The sequence below is a fragment of the Dromiciops gliroides genome, chromosome 4, assembly GCF_019393635.1.
Source record: "Dromiciops gliroides isolate mDroGli1 chromosome 4, mDroGli1.pri, whole genome shotgun sequence".
Lineage (NCBI taxonomy): Eukaryota > Metazoa > Chordata > Mammalia > Microbiotheria > Microbiotheriidae > Dromiciops > Dromiciops gliroides.
In genome coordinates, this window is record NC_057864.1 from 315,201,266 (window position 1) to 315,228,436 (window position 27,171).

Sequence of the window (27,171 nt, forward strand, 5' to 3'; positions counted from 1 at the left end):
ACTTCAATTTGCATCAGTTCATATAAGTCTTCCCAGGTTTTTCTGAGACCATCCCCTTCATTTCATATAGCACAATAGTATTCCATTACATTCACATGCCATAACTTATTCAGTAACTCCCCAATTAATGAACTGATGATGATTTTCATTTTCTAATTCTTTGCCAATATAAAAAGAACTGCTATGTTTTTGCACATGTGGATCTTTTCTGTCTTTCTTTGATCTCTTTAGGATATAGACCTAGTAGAAGAATTGCAGAGTCAAAGGGAATGCATTTTAGTAGCTTTTAGGTTACAGTTCCAAATTGTTTTCTAGCGGAGGATTTTATGGCTCTAACAATAATGCATTAGTGTATGCTTTTCATCTGTAACCCCTCCAATATTTGGGGTTTTTTTTTTTGCTTTTGTCATTTTATCTAATCTGAGTAGGTGTCAGGTGGTACCTCAGAGTTGTTGTGATTTAAATTTCTATTACTATTAGGGATTTAGAGCATTTTTTCATATGGCTATTGAGAGCTTAATTTCTTCCTCTGAAAACTGCCTATTCATATTCTTTGACCATTGATCAATGGAGGAATGGACCTCTTTCTTGTAAATTTAACTCATCCTTCTAGATGTCTTAGAAATGACACTTGTCAGAAAAAGTTCCTGCAAAGATTTCTTCTTGGTTTCCTGATTTTCTTCTAATCTTAGCTGCAGTGGTTTCCTTTGTGCAAAACCTTTTTAATTTTATGTAATTAAAATTATCCATTTTGCCTCCTGTGAACTCTTCTATCTTTTTTGGTCATGAATTCTCCCTCTATCCATAGATCTGACAGATAATTTTCTCCATGTTCCATTAATTTGCTTCTAAATCATGCATTCATTTTGAGCTCATCTAGATAGTTGGTGAGATGGGTGACACCTACTTTCTGTCAGACCACTTTGCAGTTTTCCCAACAGTTTTTTGTTGAATAGTGAGTTCTTGCTTCAATAGCTGGGGATTTTGGATTTATTAAACATTAGTTTACTGTGCTCATTTGATTCTGTAGATTATCTGCTATCTGTTCCAATGATCAACTTGTCTATTCCTTATCCGGTAGCAGTACAGCTGTAGCATAGTTTGAGATCTTACTCTGCTAGGTCCCCTTCTTTCACATTTTTTTTCACTGATTCTCTTGATATTTTTGACCTTTTGTTCCTATTGATCTCATTTGATCTTCACAACAATCCTTTGAAGTAGGTAATATGAGTATGATTAATAACTCACAGGATCACAGACTCTAAAAGTCAGTGTAGTGGGGATGGGAAGGAACCTCAGAGGTAGTCTAGTTTGTTCCACAACAGGTCAGAAATCCTTTACCTAGCAACCTTGACAAAAGATCATCTAGTCTCTGCTTGAAGATCACCATTGATGAGTTAGCCTACTATCTCCTGTTGTGTTGCTTTTACATGGCTTTAACTGTTGAGTTTAAAAAATACATTGAATCAAAATTTGTCTTTATAAAATGTCTTCCCAGTGGATGGAACAATGAATTTGGAATCAGGAAGACCTGAATTCAAATTTAGCCTCAGACCACTAGCTCTGTGACTCTGGGCAAGCCAAGTTTAGTTTACTTCCCCAGTGGGAATAATAGCACCTAACTCCCAGGGTTGTTGTGAGGATTAAAGGAGGTAAACTACATACATATTTATTCCCTTCCCTTGTTTCTTTATTCCTTTTAGACTATCCTTGTTTTCCCCCTCTTAGGTCAAGCATAAAAAATCTAGTGCCTCTTCCATAAGACACCCTTTAAATTTCTTGTTCGGTCATTTTCAGTCATGTCCAACTCTTCATGACCTTATTTGGTGTTTCCTTGGGAAAGATACTGGAGTGGTTTGACATTTCCTTCTCCAACTCATTTTATAGATGAGGAAACTGAGGCAAAGAGGATTAAGTGACTTGTCCAGTGTTAGACAGCTAGTAAGTGTCTGATGCCACAGATTTGAATTGGCCCTGTACTCTATTCACAGCACTACCTAGTTACTCCTGCCTTATATTGACCTTTATTCATATTGCCCTCCATGATCACAGTTTATAACCAGAGTGGAGGCATGTATCATTTGAATGGGCATTATTGGTCATAAAAGAGACTGCACATGAGGCTGTTTTCTACTATAAAACCAACAAAAAGTTTCTGTTTGGGTAGGGGCTGAGTTAAAAGCATCACTTTCACAAATGTAGCATACCAAATTATATCTAAAGTGAAACATCAATGTTAAAAAAGAATCACATAGGGGCAGCTAGGTGGCGCAGTGGATAAAGCACTGGCCCTGGATTCAGGAGTACCTGAGTTTAAATCCGGCCTCAGACATTTGACACTTACTAGCTGTGTGACCCTGGGCAAGTCACTTAACCCCCAATGCCCCCCACAAAAAAAGAATCATATAGTTTCTCCATAAGAAATAGTAATAATATAATTTTAATAGAATCTATAGAAATGCAGAAATGAATTTGTTCATAGAACTATTATTATTTTAGTGTCATTTGAAATATGAATTTGATTGAATTTTCACTTTTTAACTGCTAATGTTCAATGTTCACAGTTCCTTAAGGAGGAAGGAGGAAGGGATATCTTATGTCTTTCTTTGGGACAAGCTTGCTGTAATTATAACAAGATTCTTAAGAACATTTTACTTGCTTTTAAAAATGTTATGCTAATAACTATTTTCTCTTTGATGGGCTTCTTTTTCTTGGTTTGTCTTGACTCTGAGAGTGAATGAGTTCCATTAAAAAAATGGGGAACTGGGGAAAGCTGGGTGGCGTAGTGGATAGAGCACTGGCCCAGGAGGACCTGAATTCAAATCCGGCCTCAGACACTTGACACTTACTGGCTGTGCAACCCGGGGCAAGTCACTTAACTCTAATTGCCTCACCCCCCCCCCCAAAAAAAAAAAAAGAAATGGGGAACCAATCAGACTAGTATAGTTCAGGGTGGAGATTTTAGATTTGGATGGGTAACAAGCTTCCTGAAATATCCACGAAGTAAGTTGGAACAAATAGCAGTAGTAATAATGATGATGATAAATCTAACATCTATATAGCATTTATTATATGCCAGACATTTTCCTGTACTAAGCACTTTATAATTATTATCTCATTTGAGCCTCACAACAATCCTGCCAGGTAGGTGTTGCTATTATCCCCATTTTATAAATGAAGAAACTGAGGCAAACAGAAATTAAGTAACTTGTTCAGGGCCACACAGCTAGTAAGTGTTTGAGATGAGATTTGAACACAGTTTTTCCTGACTCCAGGCCCAGTGCACTCTCCTAGCTGACAACTGGATAAATGGATTGCTATTGTTCCCCAGACCCATGGCCTATTCAGTCCAACATTCTGTCCCTCTCCTGGTTCATAAATGTGTGCTCAGAGACCATTATTATAGAAATATATTTTATACAATCTTCCCTTAATCATATGACTTTAAACTTGCCATCTCTCCCTCTCCCCACACTCCAGTGAAGCTGATCTGCCATCTTTCTGCCTTGTAAAAACTCCCTACAGGTTATCTCCATCAGTTCACCATTTCAGTCCTGAGAAAAGCTTATTGTCATCTACAGTCTTGGGGATTTCACGATGTGCTCTCTCTTCCATATCATTTATGAAAATGTTAGGCATCTACTCCTAGCAGTGATTCCTATAGGAATTTGTCTATTTGTAATTCTCCATACAGGGGAGTAAGCTCCTGTTTATTTCTACCCTTATTTTTTCTGACTTTAAGCCAAGTCCTTATCCAAGAGAAAATAAGCTCTTAAATTCTGGGATAACTCAATGTTTTTCTTAATTGTACTTAGTGTAGAACCTTTTAAGAGGCTTTTTGAATGGCTTATCCTTTTTGAATTACTATATAATCACCTTAGCTTAGATGTGGTAATTCACAAAGCTATTTACATGACTTTATCATTAGTCTTCACCCAGAGCTGACAGTCCCATAAGTACCTCTTCCAAAAGCCAGGCAACATTCTTTACCAATAGCAACCTGCTGGCTGTTTATAAATCCTAGTAAGTTATCTCAAATTTTTTTTTTAAATCACGTTTGTTGAATTTAACAAAAAGATTCTTTTTAAAGGTAACAAAAGAAAATGTTCTGCTGTAATAATTCAATTAAATAAACAATTATTGAGCAACTAATATGGGAAGCTAGGTGGCATGGTAGATAGAGTTCTGGGCCTGGTGTCAGGAAGACCTGTCTTGGTGAGTTCAAATCTGGCTTCAGACACTTGCTGTGTGACCTTGAGTAAGCCTCTTAACTCTCCATTCCTCAGTTTCCTCATCTGTAAAATGAGTTGCAGAAAGAAATGGCAAACCACTCCAGTATCTTTGCCAAATGGGGTCAAGAAGAGTCATATACAACTAAAATGACTCAGCAACAATAACAACAACAAGCACTGGGAAAATAAAAATAGAAATAATCACAATTCCTGCCCTCAAGGCGCAGTATGAGTTATGGAAAAATAAAACATCTAAATTCTGCATTGAGGAATCTTCTTAACTTCATATCCTTATTGAATCAATTTTTGGTCATTTGTGGGATCAGAAGATCATAGATTTAGTGCTGGAAGGGACTGTTTAGTCTAACTTCCTCCTTTTACACACAAGGAAATGAGGAGGGGATCAGAATCAATCAGTCAAATAAGCAATTAGTAAACATTTAGTTTTAGTAAAAGTGCCTACTATGTGCCAGGCACCAAGCTGGGGAAACAAAAAGAGGCAAAGAGTCCCTGGTGAGCCAACTTCTTTTTAGCAACAACTTCCTTTTGGCTTCTGGCTACATTTATTTTATGAATACCAATATTGACATCATTAATTTCCTCCAGTAGTATATTGACTTGTTGGTCACTGGACAAGGATCTCATATTTAGAGTGCCAACAGTTAAATCCTTCTTTTCAGAAATTCTGAAAACTTTGTCAACTATCTATATGGGTCTATGCAATGGCAGTTGGGAAATACTGGCCTAGATCCTGGTTGTCTTTTTTTATCTGCACATCTGTAGATGTGCACGGGCCCAAGTGTGTATATCTTCTTTATGTCTTTAACCTTCCCTTCCTCCTGGCAGCAATGAACCATTGCTTTCCATTCCGGTGGTGTAATTAATCCAGCTGCCCCGTGGTGCCTCTGAGCTATATCCCGTTACCCATCACATATGTTCCTGCAAATCTCCAGCAAAAAGGACCAACCTCCCAGGAATTGCAGATACTCAGAGATCCCATGCTTATTCAGGATTACTTACTTTTTATGTCAACACACATTTTTCCTGTTCTCCCTGGGGTGTTTCTCTTTATGCGGGTTAAAAGGGTGACTTCATGTTTCTAAGCATTTGGGGGAGATTTTGAAAAGCAATCCTGTCGACAGGCCTCCTGCAGTGGATGAAAGATGACGACAGATATGAATTTTATGGATTACATCAAGCATCTCTTTTATAACACCTTGTCCTTCCAGTTTCACAACCACTCATGAATACAACTAATAAAGGAAATTGTGGAGATCAGTTACTGGTGGGACAGAGGCCCAGATTTCTGCTCCTCCACTGTGAACTCCATTCACAAAAATAAAAGACAAGGTTTCTGAAATGAATAGAACAATGGTTATCTAGAACACAAATACAAGGTTTATAGGTAACACATGATTCATCTGAATACAATCTGATTAGTTGTATATTAAGTACCTGTATTCAAGGCAGCATAGAGACAGCATGGCATAGTTAGTGAAGAGTTGGTCTTGGGGGCGGCTAGGTGGCGCAGTGGATAAAGCACTGGCCTTGGATTCAGGAGGACCTGAGTTCAAATCCAGCCTCAGACACTTGACACTTACTAGCTGTGTGACCTTGGGCAAGTCACTTAACCCTCACTGCCCTACCAAAAAAAAAAAAAGAGTTGGTCTTGTAATCAGAAGAAAAACAGAGTTCAGGATCCATACTATCTTTATGACCATGGACATGTTTCTTTAACCTCTCGGTGCCTGTAGCAAGGGAGCTCCTTCACTGGTAGTTTTCTACACCAATGAAATCACAAAGCCATTTCCCTTCTGTCTTCTCCTCCCACCCCCCTAATTGTACAAGGCATTATTCTGCAGACAGGGGATACAAAGACAAAAATGAAGTATTGTGTGCTCTCATAAAGCTTACACTCTACTAAGGGATATACAGAAAAGAGTAGACAGGATAATATAAAGTAATTTCAGGAGGAGAACACTGCCACCTTATTTTAGAGACTTCTGAGCTATTCTTGGCAGAAAGCTAGGATGACTTCTCTATCCTAACTGCCAGTCTTAATATTTATTGTTAGCTGAAGCAGGAAGATATACAAAGGTAGAGATAGGAGACAGCCTGTGTCAAGCAAGTCAAATCGGCATCTTGACCAGTATCTCCCCTCAGTATCTGATGTACCAAGAGTCTAAACCCAAGAGCCTTGGGAATAGCATTGCTTTCAGCCCCATGCCCTCAGCCATCACCCCTGGAAAACAACCCCTGTGGAGATGTAGCCTGGCAGCTGCTCCTTCAAATGTATCAGCCACAGCTAACAAAGATCCAGAAAGGAAAGTTCTCAGCACCAAAGTCTTTGGTGCTGTTCAATACTTCAACATCAGAAACTAAAATGATTTTATCAGTGAAAATGACATGAAGGAAGAGCTTTGCTGCTCCACCCTAAGGACCATGGGACTTTCCCACCTGACATGTACCTGAAACCTGTTGTTTTCTCTATTTAGATGTGAGTTCCTTGGGAGCATAGACTATTTTGCTTTTCTATTACCACTATTTTGCCACAGTAAGTGCTTAATAAATGCATTATTCATTCATTCATTCTACTCATTTACTTGGAGTGTGTGTGTAGGTAGTATGTTTGTGTTGGTATGAACTCCTTGTCTGCATGAGGCTTCTGGGTAGGGCCACTGGTCTTTGTCCTGACTATTAGACTGTTACTGATAAAAAGTGGTATGTGGATTTTAATCAACATGCCTAGGATGATGTGTCCAAAAGATGCATTTAGACATAATTACAACAAGCCCCAGGCTTGTCACTAGTGGGAAGGAGGCTCAGAAACTGAATTCACACATATACACACATACACACACACAAATACACATATATGCAAAAGGAGATATACATATGCACATGTGTATATCCATGTAAATATAGACACATGTATGTATATATGTATGTATAAACATGAATATGTGAATGAAAAGATACATGGGAAAATGTTATATATTTTTGGGAAATCTGTGGCAACCAATATCCTTGAGAAGAATATGAAACTGACTCAATAGCAAATTTTGTCATAGTTACAAAATGAAACAATTTAGTATACCTTTCATTTTAAGCCAAGATTGGATGGAATACAATGATCCAAGACAACTCTGAAGGACTTATGAAAAATGCAGTCCTTCTCCAGAGAAAGAACTGGTGGTGTCTGAATACTGATTGAAGCATAATTTTTTTTAGTTCCTTTTTCTAAAGTTTTTTTTGCCTGTTTTCTTCCATAACCTGACTAACGTGGAAATATTTTGCATGAGTACACATGTATAACTTATATTGAATTGTTTGAGTTCTTAATGGGGGCATGAGGGAAAAGGAGGAAGAGAATTTGGAACACAAATTTTTAAAAATTGATGTTAATTTTTTTTTTTTTAGTGAGGCAATTGGGGTTAAGTGACTTGCCCAGGGTCACACAGCTAGTAAGTGTTAAGTGTCTGAGGCCGGATTTGAACTCAGGTACTCCTGACTCCAGGGCCGGTGCTCTATCCACTGAGCCACCTAGCTGCCCCATAAATTTTGTTTTTACATGGTAATTTGAGAAAAAATAAAATCTTGGATAAATGGGAAAAAAAAAAAAAGATCAGATGGAATATTAACTGTAGCTTTTTCCCAGTAGGAAAATTTTCTCTAATAATATAGAAAGGCAGGTGCTCTACAACATAGTCTTTTTTTTTATTGGTGTCTTTTTTTTGGGGGGGTGGCAGGGCAATGAAGGTTAAGTGACTTGCCCAGGGTCACACAGCTAGTAAGTGTCAAGTGTCTGAGGCCAGATTTGAACTTAGGTCCTCCTGAATCCAGGGTCAATGCTTTATCCACTGTGTCACCTAGCTGCCCCTTACAACATATAGTCAAAGAGTTGAGCATTGAGAAGTTCAACAACAGGTTACAAAGATAGTATGTAGAAAGGGCAGGCCTAGAACCCAAGTCTTCCTGAATCTTAGGTCACTACCCTATACTAACTCTCAAGTTGAGACTATGGGTATATGTGATGAGTAAAATCTGAAATAAGTGAGGAAACAAAGGTTCAAGCTTCCAAACATATCAATTTATTGGCAGGGCATGCAATTGGACAACAAATTGGAAGCAGGTACCCTCACCTAGGCAGTTAATCTCAGGGGAAGGAGGATTTTTATGTATTAAAAGAAAACAACAGGCTAGAAACGAGGATATAAGATTAGGTCATCTGGTTTCTAATTGGAGGAAAGACAAGGGACTTTCCAAGTTGGAAGGGGGAGTGCAAACAGGTACAATTCCTTGAAATCTGAAAAAGAGGTGTCCATTCCCCTCCTTTGAATGTATTCGATTGAAGGAACAAGGAAACAGTAACTGATTGACCAGTATGGGCCCAGTTCAGATAAGACATATAGGTTGCTTGAGATGTGTGTGTGTATAAATAAATGTATATTTAAAATGTACATTTTATAATATATATAGATATAGATATACATGTAGATACACAAACGTTACAGATGTTCATATAGATACATATTCATATATAGATTCAAATATAGATATAAAGATAAATAGATGTAGATACATATGCAGATATAGATGTAGATATATTAACACATACAGAGGTAGACATGGACAAAATTACATCATGAAGCAAGATATGAGTGAAAAGGATTTTTGGTGGGGCAGCTAGGTGGTGCAGTGGGTAAAACACTGGCCCTGGATTCAGGAGGACCTGAGTTCAAATGTGGCCTCAGACACTTGACATTTACTAGCTGTGTGACCCTGGGCAAGTCACTTAAACTTCATTGCCCCACCAAAAGAAAAGGTTTTTGGGGACTGATTTATGATAGAATTATGTCACAAAAAATGAAAATTCTACCTGCACAGAGTCAATTTCTCCCTACTCTCATTGACATTAACCTAGGGTAGGCCCATCTGGAGTAGATTCCTAAAGGTCTTCCATCTCCAATCTCTTCCCTCTCAAATTCACCCTTAATACTATAGTTTTTTATATTACTTGCGCTAGATACTGGAAAATTTCTGTAGCTTCCTATGAATAAAAGTTCAAACGCCTTTACCTGGCATTCAAGGTCTTCTGTACTCTGGTGCCAATGTACCATTCCAGGCATTTCTATATATTGCTTCTCTTCACACTTTCTACGTTCTAGCTAAACTGAATAATTTTATTGCTCTCAAAGCGCACTACTACTCTCTGACATCTCTGTGCCTTTAAAGATTCAAGCTGTTTCTTTCACCCAGAATGCCCTTCCTCCTGCCTGGCAGGAGAAGGATTCTGAACTCTGACTCACTCTAGATGTGAGACATTCTAGAGACAGGGAACAATATTAGCAAAAGTTCAGAAGATAGTACAAGACACTGCCAATAGTTTGGTTAGAGCTTTGAGGAGAATATAAAGAAGAGAAAACCAGGGAGGCATTTAGGGCACCAGATTGTAGAAGGCTTAAATGCCAGGCAAATTAGCATGAACTTTATTCTATAGGGAAAAGGGAGTTATTAATGGGTTTTGAACAGAGGAGTGACATGATCAGATTTCTGAAGAAAAACGATTGTGCTGCCACCAACCTGGTTCAGGTCCTCATCACCTCTTATTATCGCAATGGCGAGCTGATTCATCTGCTTGCTTCAAGTCTCTCCCACCTCCAGTCCTTCCTCTACTCACCTGTCAAATTTATTTTAAAGTACAGATATGATCATGTCACCTCCCTTACCCCGACTTCATTCAAGAAACAATAGTGGCTTCCTATCACATCTAAGATTAAATATAAAATCTTTTGTTTGCCATTCAAATTCCTTCACATCCTGACCTCCTTATATGTATCCAGTCTTTTTACCCTCTGTTTTTCTTGCCCCCCCCCCTTCCAATCCTATACTCTGATCTAATGACACTGACCTTTTTTGCTGTTCCTCAAATAAGGAATTCCACCTCCAGAGGGTTGTTCCCCACGTCAGCTATAGCCTCCCTCCTCATCTCTGTTTTCTGGTTTCTATCAAGTCCCAGCTAAAAATCTGACCCTTCTATAGGAAGTTTTTCACAATGCCCTTTCTGCTAGAATCTTCTTTCTATGGATTATCTCTAATTTATCCTACACATGTGTTATTTGTCCATAATCAGCTGCATTTTGTCTTCCTGATTAGACTGAGCACCTGGACAGTAGGAGCCATGGCTTGACCTTTCATTGTATGCCCAGTTCTTAGACCAGTGCCTATCACAAAATCAGTACTTAATAAATGCTTATCAATGGAGTAATAGTCTTATGAAGGAAAGGTTGGCGAGGGGAGAGAATTGGAGGTAGGAAAATCCATTAGAAATCTAATTGTCCAAAGGGGCAGCTAGGTGGTGGAATGGATGGAGCACTGATCCTGGAGTCAGGAGGATTTGAGTTCAAATCCGGCCTCAGACACTTATTAGCTTTGTGACCCTAGGTAAATCACTTAACCCAGATTGCCTAAATTAAAAAAAAAAAAGCTAGTAGTTTAGATAGGTTTTAATTAGGGTCTGTCTATATTACACAGTGGGAAGAGTGGAAGTGGGAAGAGAGAAGAGAGGTTAAATATCCAAGAAATGTTACTGAGGTGATAATGGTAGAATTTGTAATTGATTATCAGAGGAGGGTTCTCCAGACAAAATCAGGCAAAACACTAAGGCATCAAATATAGATGGAAATAAATCAAGTCAAAAGAAGCAGCAGGTTATGGTGGAAGGACAGAAAGCATAGTTTTGGATGCATTAATCCTGAGATGTTGTCGGAATATTAAGGTATTCTTGTAGATATCTGGAGATGCAGAACTAGAACTCTGATTAGTCCAAGGTATCTGCATAGAAATTATAACTGAAGTGGTGGGAGGGAATGGGATTGTCAAGGGATATAGCATAGAGAGAGAGAAGTAATTCAAGGACAGAACCTGAGGGAGTAGCCATCTTAAAGGGTCAGGAAGAAAACTCGGAAAGGGTTAAAGAGACAGAGCAGGAACATCCGAAAACATAAGAGAAGAACCATGAGTGCATCATCTTTCCTTTTTTCTTTCTTTCTTTCCTTTCTTTCTTCTTTCTTTCTCTTTCTTCTTTCTTTCTTTCTTTCTTTCTTCTTTTCTTTCTTTCTTTCTTTCTTTCTTTCTCTCTCTATCTCTCTCTCTCTCTTCCTACCTTCCCTCTTTCTTTCTTCATTCAATTCAACTAACATTTCTTTAAAAAAAAAACTAATAGTGTTTTCTTTTTTCCAATTACATGTAAAGACAATTTTCAACATTCATTTTTTTTTGTTTGTGTGCTTTGGGGTTTTTTTGGGGTTTTGGTGAGGCAATTGGGGTTAAGTGACTTGCCCAGGGTCACACGACTAGTAAGTGTCAAGTGTCTGAGGCCAGATTTGAACTCAGGTCCTCCTGAATCCAGGGCCGGTGCTCTATCTACTGTGCCACCTAGCTGCCTCTCAACATTCATTTTTGAAAGCTTTTGAGTTCCAATTTTTTCTCCCTGCCTTCCTCCCTTCCCCTCAAGCTATCTGTTATAGGTTACACATGGTGCATCATATTTCTGAAGATGAGGGAGGAGAAAGTATCTAAAAAGAGGGTATAGCCAACAACATCAATACGGCAGAGAGGTCAAGAAGGATGAAGGTTGGAAAAAAAAGGCTATTGGATTAAGAAGTCATTGACAACCTTTGACAGCAGTTTCAGGAGTATGGAGGGGGAAGAAGGCACATTGTAGAGATTGAGGAGCAAGTAGGTGATGGGGAAGTAGAAGCCATTAGTATAGATAAGGGTTTCTTTCCTTTTTTTGTGGTGGTGGGTGGGGTTAATCAGGGGAATTCCCTGATGATTTTCAAAAACTTTACAATCAATTTGATGAGGTAACTAGGTATGAGTGTTTGTATGGGTTTTGGAAAGCACTCCTCCATAGAGACTGTGGGCATACCCACCATCCCTTGTTGAGAGGACACAAAAAAACTGCTGATTGGTTTCCTCAGTTGGGGTTGCCCCCAAGATGATTGCTGACTAGGTCACCAGAGGATAGATTCTATGTTAGCCTGTGAATGAGAGCAACAGAGTACTCTCAGGCTTTTTGCCTTTCTTTCAGAGTACAATGGGGTATGGGTAAAGGGAGGGGCAGAAGAATTCCCCTTTCTTCTTCTCACTCCCTTGGAGCAGTTAGTGGCTTCTTGAGGCAGAAGGAAATGGGAGCAAAAGACATGTGCCTATCTATAGGACCTGAGAGGCTATTTCCCAAGCCCAAGAGCTGGTAACAATTGAAGCAATGGTAGATGAGGGTCAGCAGAAAGACAAAGCAAAAGCAGAATTGTTGCAGGCCCAGGTGGTTTAAGAGAGAAGTTCATTGACAGTGTTCCTGTATAGAAAAAGGGGGAAGTTTCAATTTCTGAGGCAGCATGTTCCCAGACACTAACCTAGCCAGAAAAAGAAATTTCTTGAGCAGTGCCAACCTTGGATTTGCCTTATGGGGAACTGCAAGTTTGAGAGTTTCGGGTTCTGCTCTAGAAAGAAGTACAATCCTCCCCACCCCTCAGCAGCATCTCTGGGTACCATCCCTTTTGACAAAGAAGAGAATTGTCTATGTGGCTCCAACAGCCAGAGGAGCAGTCAAGTCATATCATGAGTAAAAGCCGGGTGTGCAGGGCAGCTAGGTGGTGCAGTGGATAAAGCACTGGCCCTGGATTCATGAGGACCTGATTCAAATCTTGGCCTCAGGACACTTGACATTTACTAGCTGTGTGACCCTGGTCAAGTCACTTTACCCTCATTGCCCCACCAAAAAGAGAAGAAGAAGAAGAGGAAAAGGAAGATGAAGAAGAAGAAGAAGGAGGAGGAGGAGGAGGAGGAAGAGGAGGAGGAGGAGGAGAAGAAATGGGGCCAGCTCCGGTGGGCCGGGAAATATAATAAATTACTTTAAAAAAAAAAAAGCTGAGTGTGAGGGGAGACAAAGATCTGAACCTTGACACCCCATACCAATGATAGTGAGTCATTCAGTGAATGCAGTTCTAATGGGAAAAGGGCTTGGTGGTACAGTAGCTCCAGGGCATGTTAATTTTGGGAGTAAAAGGAAGTTTTCCAAACTATAGGGTGACACTGTAAGTCTTATGGGGAATGGTAAAGGACTTTCCTTAGAGATCTATGGATTTACTGGAAATGGCAAATCTAAATTTAGTTTCTGTGGAGTGGAGCTTTGGGATTATTTGAATACTTTATGCATTTTCTGTGTCTGATTATGGGCTCCTCCTGTGAGACCTTTGCATCTTCCACATTTAAGGCAGCTAGATAGCACAGTATCTTAAAGTTTTCAAAGCTGTTATCCTTTATATTTTTGTAATCACTGTATAAATTGTTCTGTTTCTTCCCACTTCACTCTGTATCAGTTCATATGTGTCTCAGTTTTCTCTGAATCCATTCCTTTCCTCATTTCTTACAGCTCAACAATATTCCATTTTATTCCTATTTCATAATTTGTTAAGCCATTCCTCAGTTGAAGGGCACCCACTTAGTTCCCAGATCATTGCTACAACAAAAAGTGCTGCTATATATGTTTTTTTTTTTTTACAAATGGGTCCTTCAAATGAAAAATATTATCCACCTCCAAAGAAAGAACTGATATTGCTAGAACAGACTGAAGCATGCTATTTTTCACTTTCTTTCATTTTTTTTCTTTTGAGCAAGTTTTCTCGTACAAAATGACAAATATGGTAACATTTTACATAATCATACATGTATAACCCATATCTTATTGTTTGTCATCTCAGGGAGGGGGGGAGGGGAAGGAAGGAATGATGGATAAAAATTGGAACCGAAAACTATAAGTAAAAATGTTTATCACAAAAACCAACCAAACAAAAAGCAAATGGGTCCTTCAACCTCTCTGACATAGACACCTGGTAGAACATTAATTTTGTTCATGCAAAAAATTTTGTAGGAATTCTTTCATTCTTTGATTTAAAAGTACCTCAAATATAGAAGTTGCTTAATAAATGCTTGTTGATTGATTGATTGTGATAAATGAGGTGAGAAGTTAACCTCAACCTAATTCCTGACAAACTACTTTTCAATTTTCTGAGTTCTTGTTGAGTCAGGAATTCTTACACCAGTAGTTTCTGTTCATGAGTTTAATGAAACACTAGGCTGTTCTGTTCAATTGCTGCTAAGTCTTGCTACTTAGTTAACTCTACTGATCAAGTTCTCTTTTTTTAATCAGCACCAAATACTTTAGATGATATCCATTTCATAATAAAGTTTTAGATCTGGTGAAGCTATGCCACCTTCATTTGTACTTTTAAAAATTATTTCCCTGAGGCTCTTGAGCTTCTGTGTCTCAAGATAAATTTTGTTATGATTGTAGTTCTAAAATACAGTTTGGTAGTTTGATTTTCTTTGCATCGTTGTAGTCATTGCATAAATTATCCCGATTCTGATCATTTCTCTCTATATTAGTTCATTCAAATCTAAGTCGTTCAGTAGCAAAAGCTTGGTAAGGAAGACTTGAGTTCAAATCCTGTGTGACCCTGGAAAAGTCATTTAACAGCCTCAGTTTCTTCATCTATAAAATAGGGATAAGAATCAGATACTTATTCACACAGCTAGGTGGCACAGTGGATAAAGGACCAGAATTAGAATCAGGGAGATCTGACCTCTTAGTAGCTGTGTGAGCCTGGGCAAGGCACTTAACCTCTGTCTACTTCAATTTCCTCATAGGTAATACAGAAATAATAATTGCACCTACCTCATAGAGTTGTTGTCAGAATCAAAAGAACTTTGGAAACCTCAAAATCCCATAGAAATACTATTTCTTAGTATTATTATAACAGAGCTGGGCCAGAAAGAGTCCAGTTTCCTTAAAGATAGGTATATTCTTCTGTATGTCCATTTTAAGCATTAATTCTAGGACCACCTCCCCACAAGTTTTTGTTTTTGTCATCTTGTTCCTTTATGTCACTCTATTCATGAAGGTCCTGGTCAAGAAGTTCTAGGCTTTGCCTTATTAGGAGTTAAGCAAACTCCTCTGGAGAGCATGAGGGCTGTACAGGTCACAGACGTAAGGAGGGAAATGGCAATGCCTTTAGCCCAGAAATAGATTTTGCAGTACCAAGGCCAAACCTAGATTCCTGGGTGCAGCCCAGCCTGGGCAGTGATGCTGTGTAAAAATATGTAGAAGAGACCATGTGGTCCTCCTGCCAAATTCCTGGATCAAAGCCACTTAGTGGCTGGCAACAGGAGCTGACATGCCTTAGGCTGAGTATGTGCCGACTCGGCTTGGCAGCTGGGGCTGGGCCAACATGCAGCAATGAGGAATACTCCCAGACAGCCATTTAGACAGGCTTCTCTTGGACCCAACTTAACAAAGTTGAGTTAGTCAAGTAAAATGAAAAAAATAAAAAAGTTGGAGGGACTTCTAAGGTCTGTTCCAGAGAAAGCCCCAGGAGGCCTGTCTCTAGTGATCTTACACTGTAAAACTTCTCCAGGCTTGGCAAATAAGCACAGGGTAGAGGTTGGCAAGTCAATGACTCCAGTATCTCACATGGGGTTCGTGGCTCTCTAAAAGCCTTTTTGGGGACTACAGGCATGTTATCACCTGTCAGATCATGTAGCTAAATAGCTAAAGTTTGAATCTGAAGAAAGGCAGCCTCTGAAAGGCTTTTTACAAATCCACAAACACTGGGGGAGCTGCATCTGTAGATTGGTCCAAGTTCAGAACTTACACAAAAGCATATCTGTAGATCAGAATACCTCTTTCTCACTGTTGATTCTCCTTTTTACATCTTAGAATTATTTCTGGTCTTGATTCAACTTTTAGGAGTACCAAGAGGAAGCAAAGATCAAAGTCAACCAAGGTTTGTATTTCATTTGCCCAAAAGCAATCCATTAAAAGTGTCTAGGGCTCTTGTACAAGTTTGTCCAAACCAAGGTAGTCACTTAAGAGGGAACACATTGCACAGAATATAGGCAGTGCTGGACACTCATGTCTCCACGCCTCTGCAGCTTGATATTAACCTGAGAGAGCTCCTGCTCTATGTTCTGGTCATGCTAGAATTCAGCCCACATAGAGAGCACTGATTTTCCCTAGGCAGAATTTAGTGAAAAGGTTTAGAAAGTACAACAACCCCACCCCCACTCCCCCCCAAAAAGGAACATATTCTCTATCACCTTGGTTTCTGGGGAAAGTGGGCTTAAATATAGAGCGTTGCATACAAAACATCCCTGCCTCAAGTTCACTTCTGAGTGTGGCATAGCTGATGGACTCGTTGCTCATTTGCTTGCATAATACAATATCTCACCTCCTGCATAAATTCACTGTTGGGTTTTGTCAAGTAGGTCACTTCTCAGGGGCAGATCCTTACTTGGCGTGGTTGCTGCAGCTAGCAGCTATGCTGACTTGGGGCATCTTTTTTGCCTTATTCAACCTTTCAAAGCTCACAAGGTTGTAATCTTGTCCATTTTGCCTTTGCTGCTCATTCACCTTATCAGAAAAGAATGAAACACAATAGAGACAAGAAGACACAGAAGTATTTGTGGTCACATGCCATCCAGGTGGAGAAATAAAGAGTCTGGTGGCTGGTAGCAAGATACCGTCACTTCACTCATTGCTATGTCTCCTACAACAAGGAATCTTACAACATTTCTTGTCTTGCTTGCCACTCAGGAAGAATTTGAGCCTTTTGTGTTCACATTCAACCCTGGCTCAAAATCCAATTAAAATGCTTTTTATCAGCATGAAACAAGCCAACAAGAAATAAACTTAGAATACCTATGCATGCTCAAGGAAATGAGAGAAAGGGCCCCTCCATTACACATTTCTGGAAGCAAGGTCACCAAAGCTCTATATGAATATTATATATACTCTAAGGAATAGGTGTTCATTGGCCAATCCTCCCCATAATTTTATGTCTATATGTATATCCATCCATCCATCCATTTATCTATCTCTTCTCCCTTTAACCTCTACTTTTTGAAATATTCTCCAAGGTTGAAGTTGGGTTTGCTTGTGCCTTCTCTCCCCAACTCTTTTGTCTCTAAATGACTCTCTCCATGATCTCTCTTATTTTTATATTTAATCTACTTGTTTCCATATTCCATCTACTCTGTGAGTTTATCTCTATTTTTTCCAGTCAAATAAGAGTAAGGCTCTTGAGTTTCTCACTTAACTCACCCCTCTCCTATATGTTTATAGGCTTCTTCTACTGTACCCTGATTACGAGATAGAGTAAGTTCTTCCCCCTGCATCCTTTTTTCACATTAACTCTTAATCTAGCCATGCCACCTCAATCCTGTACTTGTGCAGTTAATTTTTTGAATCCAAATATAGTACTTTATGTTCATCCTTATTACATTTCTTCCTTTTAGATTTTGCTCATTGCTTTAGCCTAGACCTCTTTGATTCTTAATTCGATCATCCAGTCTGTTACCTACACCCCCCCCAGCTTTGTGTCACTCATAAATTTGATAACTATATTATCTATGGCTTCATCCAAGGAACTGAAAAAATGTTGAACAGAACAAAGTTTAGGACATATCCCAAGGACACTCTAGTGTCTCCATGTTGCCATAATCCATTAATCTCCATTCTTTGGTTCTGTTCATTTAGTCAAACTTACCGAATCCTGTTTTTATCCAGGCCACTTCTTTCTATATTATACACACAGATATGATTTTGTAAAAATGTGTTGCTAAAATCTAGGTATACTATATTTATGGAATTCCCCTGTTCTACCAGTCTAGTAACCCTGTTAAAAAAGGAAATGAGGTTAGCCTAGCATGACCTATTCTTTAGGAACCCATGATGATTCTTTTTTTTTTTTTTTTTTGCAGGGCAATGGGGTTTAAGTGACTTGCCCAGGGTCACACAGCTAGTAAGTGTCTGAGGCTGGGTTTGAACTCAGGTCCTCCTGAATCCAAGGCTAGTGCCTTTATCCATTGCGCCACCTAGCTGCCCCCCCATGATGATTCTTAGCAGTCACCACTTCCCTTCCATTGTGCTTAAAGACCATACCTTTAAAAATAAAGTCCTAAATTTTGCCCAGAAATAAAATTCAAGTTTATCGTCTGTAGTTTTAAAAATGCAACTTCTTTCTCCTTTTGGAAATCAAGGAGTTTGGCCCCCTCCAGTTTGGCAGCATGTTGTTTCTTCACTGTAGTTTTAAATAGATCATTAGCATGGCCTCAATAATTCAGTTATTTCAGTTCCCTGGATATAGTTCTTCTAGGCTCAGTGACTTGGATCAATCCATTATGGGCAGTTGAGTAGTACTGTCTTCCCTCTGACATTTGCTAATATCATCCCATTCACTTTGCTTTTTTTTTTTTAAATAGTATTTTATTTTATTTTTTCCAATTGCATTAAAGATAGTTTTCAACATTCATTTTTGTAAGATTTTGAGTTCCAAATCTTTCTCCTTTCCTCTTTTCCCTACCTCCTCCTGAAGCCAGCAAGCAATCTGATATAGATTATACATTACAATCATGTTAAACGTATTTCCACATTAGACATTGTGAGAGAAGCATCATCCCATTCATTCTGAATAGCAGTCCTGTTCTTTCTCTGACTACCATCTTGTCCCAAATATAACTACAAAGACATTCTCTTTGTTTTCTTTACTTTTCATTGTAGGCTCAAAGGAAAGAGCATAAAATTCTATATAAAAAGTTAGCCCTGGAGGAATGAGACCCTTTCAAGATGGAAATCCAAGATGACATAAAGAATAACAATAATGTTGAGAAGGAAAGGGGGAGTTGTCTAAAGAAATGAATGTGTGTGCACAGGGAACTCATCAACCAATTTAGATTTTTGTACAGACATAGAGAGAAAATATGGTAGGTAACAGGCAGGACAAAGGTAAAATTAAAAATAGCTAAATCACAAGAGAAGCTGATGCTAGCAAAGAAAACTAAGAACAACAAAGGAGATTTAATTCTTTGGAGAGACTGGAGAAAATATGAGGATCAAGAATGGATAGGGCTGGGGCAGCTAGGTGGTACAGTGGAAAGAGTACCGGACCTGGAGTCAGGAGTACCTGGGTTCAAATCCAGCCTCAGACAGCTAACACTTACTAGCTGTGTGACCCTGGGCAAGTCACTTAACCCCAATTGCCTCACTAAAAAAAAAAAAAAGAATGGATAGGGCTACAACTCTGGGTGGATTGGATGAAGATAAAGGATGTGATAGCAAGTTGTCGAATATTCCTAACTTAATTTGCTTCAGTTTTCTTTGTCAAGTAGAACAAGACAAAAAATGGCTAATAATGAATTGATACCCAAAGTAAATAAGGAGATGTGAAGAGAGCAATAATCAGGTTATTAGGTCCTAGCGAACTACATTCTAGGTTGCCAAAAAAACTGGCAGATGTAATTGCTGAGACCTTTCCAGTGAATAGAATTTGAAAAATCATGGAGAGTGGAAGGAGTACAGAGAAGATGTCATCTCAAGTTTCAAAAGAAAGAAAAGAAGAGTCTGCAAACCCTACGTCAATGAGCTTGACTGATTCTTGGAACAATTCTGGAAATATTATTAAAAGTATAGTTAGTGAACATCTAAAAAAAAAAGGAAGTGGTGATCATAAAGAGCCAGCATGTCTTCACCAACAACTGGCCATTTCAAATTAATATTTTCTTTTTTGATCAGGGGAATAACTTACCTAGAAAGTTAATTGTCTCAGTGACCCTATTTGAAGTTTTCTTGTCAAAGATACTCGAATGGTTTACCATTTCCTTCTCCAGATCATTTTACATATGAGGAAACTGAGATAAACAGAGTTAAGTGACTTGCCCAGAGTCCCACAGCTAGTAAGTAACTGAAGCTGGATTTGAACTCCTCTTTTCCTGATTCCAGGCTTGGTGCTCTATCCATTGAGCCACATAGCTACTCTCAGAAAGGTAGAAACATGAAATGTAAAAAGGCAGGTTAGAGCACCGGCCCTGGAGTCAGGACTACCTGAGTTCAAATCCGACCTCAGACCCTTAACATTTACTAGCTGTGTGACCCTGGGCAAGTCACTTAACCCTAATTGCCTCACTAAAAAAAAAAAAGGCAGGTTAGAATCAGATTCTGCAGGGTAAAGTATGTATTTTGTCTCAGAGGCAATAAGACACTACTGGAGCTTCTGGAGCAAGAAAGTGACATGGTCAGTGTTTTGGGAATTTTAATTGGCAGCTGAGTGGAGGATGGGTTAGAGAAGGGTTGACCTGATAAAAGGAGACTTATTTGGAGGCTTTTATAATAATCTAGGAGAGATTATTATGATGAGAGTCTCCTCTGGGATAGAGAAAAGATGGGGACAGACACTAAAGATGTTGTGAAGGTAGTATAGACAAGACCTTACAATTAATTGAATGGGGGTGGGGTGGGGGATGTTGCAGAAGCCAGTGTTAATTTTGTAAATGAGGAAACTGAGGCCCTGGGAAGTTGTATTGCCTGAAGTCATGGAAGTAGTAAGTGTCAGAGGCAGGCCTGGAATCTAGGTCCTCTGACTCCTAAGGCAGTTTTTATTCCTTGCTTCCTCTTGCATGGCACTACCCTTTACACAAATAGGGGGTTAGGAAGAAGGGCAAATATTTGGGAAAAGATAACAAGTCCTTTTTGAATCTGTTAGGTTTGAGAAGTGTATGTATCATCTAGTGGAAATGGTCAAATTGATGCAGAATTATAATTTAGAAGAGAAATTAGGATTGGAGATGTAGATCTGGGAGTTATCTGCATAAGGATGATGATTGAACCTATGGAAGTTGATGATATCACCAAGAATAGAGAGCAGGAACTAGGACTGAGGTTTGGGGTATAACTACAGTCAGGGGGAAGGGCATGATTGCTGATCAAAAAAAAGGAGCATTAAAAAAAGAAATTACCATGGGGCAACTGGGTGGCGCAGTGGATAAAGCACTGGCCCTGGATTCAGGAGGACCTGAGTTCAAATTTGGCCTCAGATACTTGACACTTATTAGCTGTGTGACCCTGGGCAAGTCATTTAACCCTCATTGCCCCATTAAAAATTTAAAAAAAATTTTATTTAAAATTTTATTTAAAAAAATTAATAAATAAAAAGAAATTACCAGACAGGTAAGGAGGAGAATCATGACAGAGTGGCCATGGGTCAAGGCACAGGTGCAACTATGGAGGCATGAGTTAACCCCACACACTTCACAATACTAATTGGGACTATTGTGAGCATGGAAACAGTGGGGAGAAATCTAGGTCAGTGGGGTTAACTTTGCCCTCAAGTGGATTGATCTGGGACCCAACTATGGGCCCTGTGAGCAAAAAAAGTATAAAACTAGTTTTTAAGATTTTGGTGGGGGGAGCTCCTGAGACCCCAGGGAACATCTTTGCCCATTACCTCCTTGCCAGTGCTTAACTAGTATAAAATAATGCAACACATAGTATTTATATAGTACTTTAAAGTTTATAAAGCACTTTACGCATATCATCTTATTGGATCCTCACAATAACCCTGGGAGATAAGTGCTATTATTATCCCTCATTTACAGAGGCAGACAGAGGTAGGTTAATCATCTTGCCCAGGGTCACACAGCTTGTAAATTTCTGAGGCAAAATTTGAACTCAGGTCTTTCTTCCTGAATCTAATTCTGGTGCTTTATCCACTGTGCCACCTAAGTTGCCTTTAACTTCCTGAACTTCCTATTAGTCACTTGTGGAATTGCTTTCACCAGGGTTATCTGAAGGTACTTTTGTTAAGTGGATTGTCTGTTTGAATTTTGGGCCTCCAAGTGATCCATTGTCCCAGATGAAGAATTTTGTTGCTATTGGTTAGCTGATCAGTCACACCCAGCTCTTTGTGACCCCGTGGACCATATCATGGGATTTTCTTGGCAAGAATACTAGAGTGCTTTGCCATTTCCTGAGGTTAAGTGACTTCCCTAAGGTCACAAAATAAGTGTCTGAGGCCAGAATTTAATTCAGATCTTCCTTATTCCCAGGCCCAGTTCTCTATCCACTGAGTTACCTAGCTGCCTTTAACTGGGATAAAGAGTGGTCAAGAAGTATAAGAACTAAGAAAAGAGTAATTTCGGCTGAGTAAGAAGATAAACCAGATTACAAGTAGTTGAGAAAGGAAAAGAGAAGAAATTAGTCATTAATGGTTTGATATCAGTTTGGAAGATGGTAGATCAAAGATCTTAGTGTAGATCATAGATTTAGAGCTGGAAGGGACTTCTGAGGTCATCTAGCCCCAAATCCTCATTTTATAGATAAGGAAAGTAAGACCAAAGAGGTTAAGTGAATTACTTGAGGTCATACTGGTAATAACTAGAAAAGTTGGGATTTAATTCCAGACATTGTGAATTGAGGGCCAAAACTTTTTATTATACCCCACTAGAGGTTCTTCAGGTTCTGTGCTTAACTCTGTTCCATTGACCATTTTTATTTTACTTTTTTTGTTTGTTTGTTTGTTTGTTTTTAGTGAGGCAATTGGGGTTAAGTGACTTGCCCAGGGTCACACAGCTAGTAAGTGTCAAGTGGCTGAGGCCAGATTTGAATTCAGGTCCTCCTGACTCCAGGGCCGGTGCTCTATCCACTGCGCCACCTAGCTGCCCCTTTATTTTACTTTTATAAAGACATAAATGGCTTAGTCATACAATTTTCAGATGACATATCTTGAAGGGATACCTAAATCCCTGAAGACAGAAAATGGATCCAAAATGATCCTGACAGTCTAGAAAACTTTTACTGAATATAAAAGGATTAAAGGGAACAGAAATACATGTAAAATCTCATACTTGGGTTTTAAAAAGCAACTTTACAATTATGAAATGACTAGACAACATCTGGGATTTTTAATGCGCTCCCAGTTCAACATGAATTAGGCTACCATCAGTGGTGCAATGGATAGAGTTCTGGACCTGGAGTCAGGAAGACTCATTTTCCTGAGTTCAAATCTGACCTTAGACGCTTACTAGCTGTGTGACCCTGCAAGTCACCTAACCCTGTTTGCCTCAGTTTCCTTACCTATAAATAAGCTGGAGAAGGAAATGATAAATTGGTATCTTTGCCAAGAAAACCCCAAATGAAGTTATAAAGAGTTGGACATGACTGAAAAATGAATGAACAACATCTAACTCAGTATAAGATCGATATCGAACTCATTTTGAGTTAGCTAAAGCTCTCCCACAAGCTAAAGCTACAGTAAGAGAGGCATAGTGTGTAGGACTAAGGAGGTGATAATTCCAGGTTCCTGTGTACTGTGTTCAATTCTGGCTGCCACATTTTATAAAGGATGTTGACTTGGGAGGGTGTCCAGAGTATAAATATGATGGTGAAAGTCTGCAAGATGTCATTTGAGGACCAGATGAAGGAACTAGGGATGATTAGCATTGAAAAGAGAAGTCGTAGGAAAGACACAATATCTGTCTTCAAGTAGTCAAAGAGTTGTCATGTGGAAGAGGGATTAGACTTGTTTCCAAATGGCAAATTTAATCTTGACATAAGGAAAACTTTGTAACAGAATGATCCAGAAGTAGAATTGACTGCTATGTGGGGTAATTCATTTCCACTTGATAGAGACCTTCAAGCAAAATGAATATATGAATGAATAAAAGAAAAAATGAATGTATAAATAAAAAATATATGTTTTAACCACTTGTTGGTAGAGGGGATTCTTGTCCAGTTTTGTGTTGGGATACATGACCTGTAACTCTCCTTCTAACTCTAAGGTGGTGTGATGAGCAGATTTATCTTATTTGGGGCTCCTGAAACTATTCTTTCAGAACAGTTTCACTCTTTTGCATTCATTCACTCATTGTTATCTACTTTATAAGAATGAATGTAGGGGGCAGCTAGGTGGCGCAGTGGATAAAGCACCGGCCCTGGATTCAGGAGTACCTGAGTTCAAATTCGGCCTCAGACACTTGACACTTACCAGCTGTGTGACCCTGGGCAAGTCACTTAACCCCCATTGCCCCGCAAAAAACAAAACAAAAAAATAACAAAAAAAACAAAACAAGAATGAATGTATGCATATTTATTAAGGACCTTACAATGTGCCAAGACTTTGCTAAGCATGAAGGATACAAATACAAAAGCAAAGATAACTTTTAAAAATCCAAGTTGATTCATGACTACTATGCATTCACACATCATTGTGGATTGAAATAATTTTTGTTTTGGTCATCAGAATTTCCTTCTTGAAAAGATTTTATTTCTCTTGGATCATTTTTCCTTTTACAATTATAGACCATGGGATTCTGCAGTCTCCTAAATGAACAATTTGAAATCCATTATCCCCAAATCTAGGATTTCTATTAAACTATACTTTTGTTATTGTTCAACCATTTCAGTCATGTTTGACTCGTTGCCACCCTATTTGGGGTTTTCTTGGCAAACAGACTGGAGTTGTCTGCCATTTCCTTCTCCAGCTCATTTTACAGATGAGGAACTAAAGCAAACTGGGTTAAGTGACTTGTTAGGGTCACTCAGCTAGTAAGTGTCTGAGGCCAGATTTGAACTCATGAAGATAAGTTCTTCTGACTCCAGGCCCAGCATTCTATCCATTGTGCCACCTAGCCACCCAAATTATGCTTATTTTAACTGTTGTTTCTTCTCCTATTGAGCCTCATCCAAATAATCTCTGTCATGTTTTCTCCTTTCAGTTTGTGGATTTTCACATTTTAGTGTCTTATCTTGAAATGCAATGTCATTTCTTTGTCCCTTTGTTTAATCTATTTTTTTAACTTTTTTTTTTCTTTTTAGGGCAATGAGGGTTAAGTGACTTGCCTAGGGTCACACAGCTAGTAAGTGTTAAGTGTCTGAGGCCGGATTTGAACTCAGGTACTACTGACTCCAGGGCCGGTGCTCTATCCACTGCGCCACCTAGCTGCCCCCTAATCTATTTCTTTTTAATGCAATAAACTCTTCTATTTCTATATTATAGCCATGTGTCACATTTAATCAAGTTTTGGTAATATCTCTGAGGTAGAATTTATCTCCTTGCATTAAAGTCTCATTCATTTTGCTTAGTTTATTTTTAGAGTATGCTTTGTGTATAGCCATCAGAAGTCACAAATTTTATTGTTACCTATATTGCTTGAACACAATGCTTGGCACATAGTAGGAGTTTAATAAATATTTATGAACCTTTCTTCTTGTGAATTGGACTTTTCCATTGATTTTTTTTTTCTGTGAACTACCTGTGACTCTTTCAATGGGCTCTGCTTGCTGAAGATATGTGACTCATTTTCCTACTCTCTATCCATTTCCAGTTAAAGTTCTTCTTATTAAATTTATGGATGTCCAGGAAAATAGCATAGAAGATCTTATTGCATGCACCCCATCCCTGGAAGCTAAGAGCCTATTGTACACTATTTTAAGTCATAGTTTATAGATTCAAATTCTTTTATTAGATATCATTTTTTTTTTAGTGAGGCAATTGGGGTTAAGTGACTTGCCCAGGGTCACACAGCTAGTAAGTGTTAAGTGTCTGAGGCCGGATTTGAACTCAGGTACTACTGACTCCAGGGCCGGTGCTCTATCCACTGAGCCACTTAGCTGCCCCCTATTAGATATCATTTTAAAAATCAGGTGTTTGTAGCACAAATCTAATTTCTCTTTAGAAGGACTAACCTTCAAAAGGCTTCGTTCATGAAAGCATTTGCTCCTAAGGTCTTTAGTATCTTCCTCAAGACTTAAGTAATCCATGTTTGGATAAAATAGCTTTTCCCTATTAACCAATTGTTTCCCTTCCCATCCCAAACCCCCACCTCACTGGACCCCCATTGGTCCAGAAGTTTATTTTTCCCTTCTTGAGCATTTTGTGGATTGTCCAAATCAACTTTGGCTGTTAGCTACCTATATTATTAGTCACTAACCCTATCCCAGATATGGGCTGTCTTTTTAGTAATTCTTAAAGCTGCCATGTCCTTGGAGCATAATTCACCTAAAGTATATAGGGAAGCTCTGGCTTCCAATCCTTCCTTAAGCCTAAACTAGGCTACAGAGTTTGAGAATGGAAAAAGGAATCCAACTCTCTAATTTTACAAATAAAGAAACTGAGGCCCAGAGAAGAGAAGTAACTCAGTCATAGTCCATAGTCTCTTGAACTCTCGAAACAATGCTCTTCCATCTTAGAAAAAAATTCTCTCTTTCTTAGGAAACAGTAAGGAACCTGTAAGTGCTCTTTAGAACTTGGTGTTACTCTGAGTCAGCTCACATTCAGCAAGTTTCTGATACACATCACCATCTTTCTCCTTTGTCTTTAGCAACTCAGCAGGAAATTACTAACCTAACACCTTCCCCTGAATGTGGCAGGATGGAGAGACTGGTTTACCACAGAAACTCTCCAATAGATGAAATGACCTGAGCAAGAACCTAATTGGATTGTTTATTTTCCACTATGAAGAATTCTCTATTGCCCAAGGAAGTACTGTTATCCCAATGGTCAGGGAACAAGGGCCCTCCCTCATTTATTCTCAAACCTCAGGCTTCATTCTTCCGTGCAACAAAGTGTTGTCTTCCCACTAGTGAAGTCTTAACACTATTCGAGAATAGGTAGGCTACACTGTATTCTACCCACGTCAGATATTATCTGATGTACTGTGCTCAGTTCAGGGCATCACATTTTAGAAAGTATGTTGGTATGCTATAGGACATCCCAGGAAGGCAACAAAGATGAAGAAGAGCCATAATATAATGTGATATGAGGAATGGTTGAAGGAACCAGTAACATTACTGGCCTCAGTTTCCTCAAATATAAAAAGGCCACTGAAGGTCCTTCTAGCTGTACATTTATGATCCTATGACATGGGTAGGGGAGAAAATTTCCAGGAGGGACATGAGAGCTGCCTTTAGTATTTGAAAGGTTGTCATTTGGAAGAAGGATTAAACTTGTTTTACTAATTCTCAGAAGGCAGAATCTAGAAGTGGAAAAGAAGAAAATTTAGGCTTGGCATAAAGAAAAACCTCCTAACATTTGAAGCTAAAAGT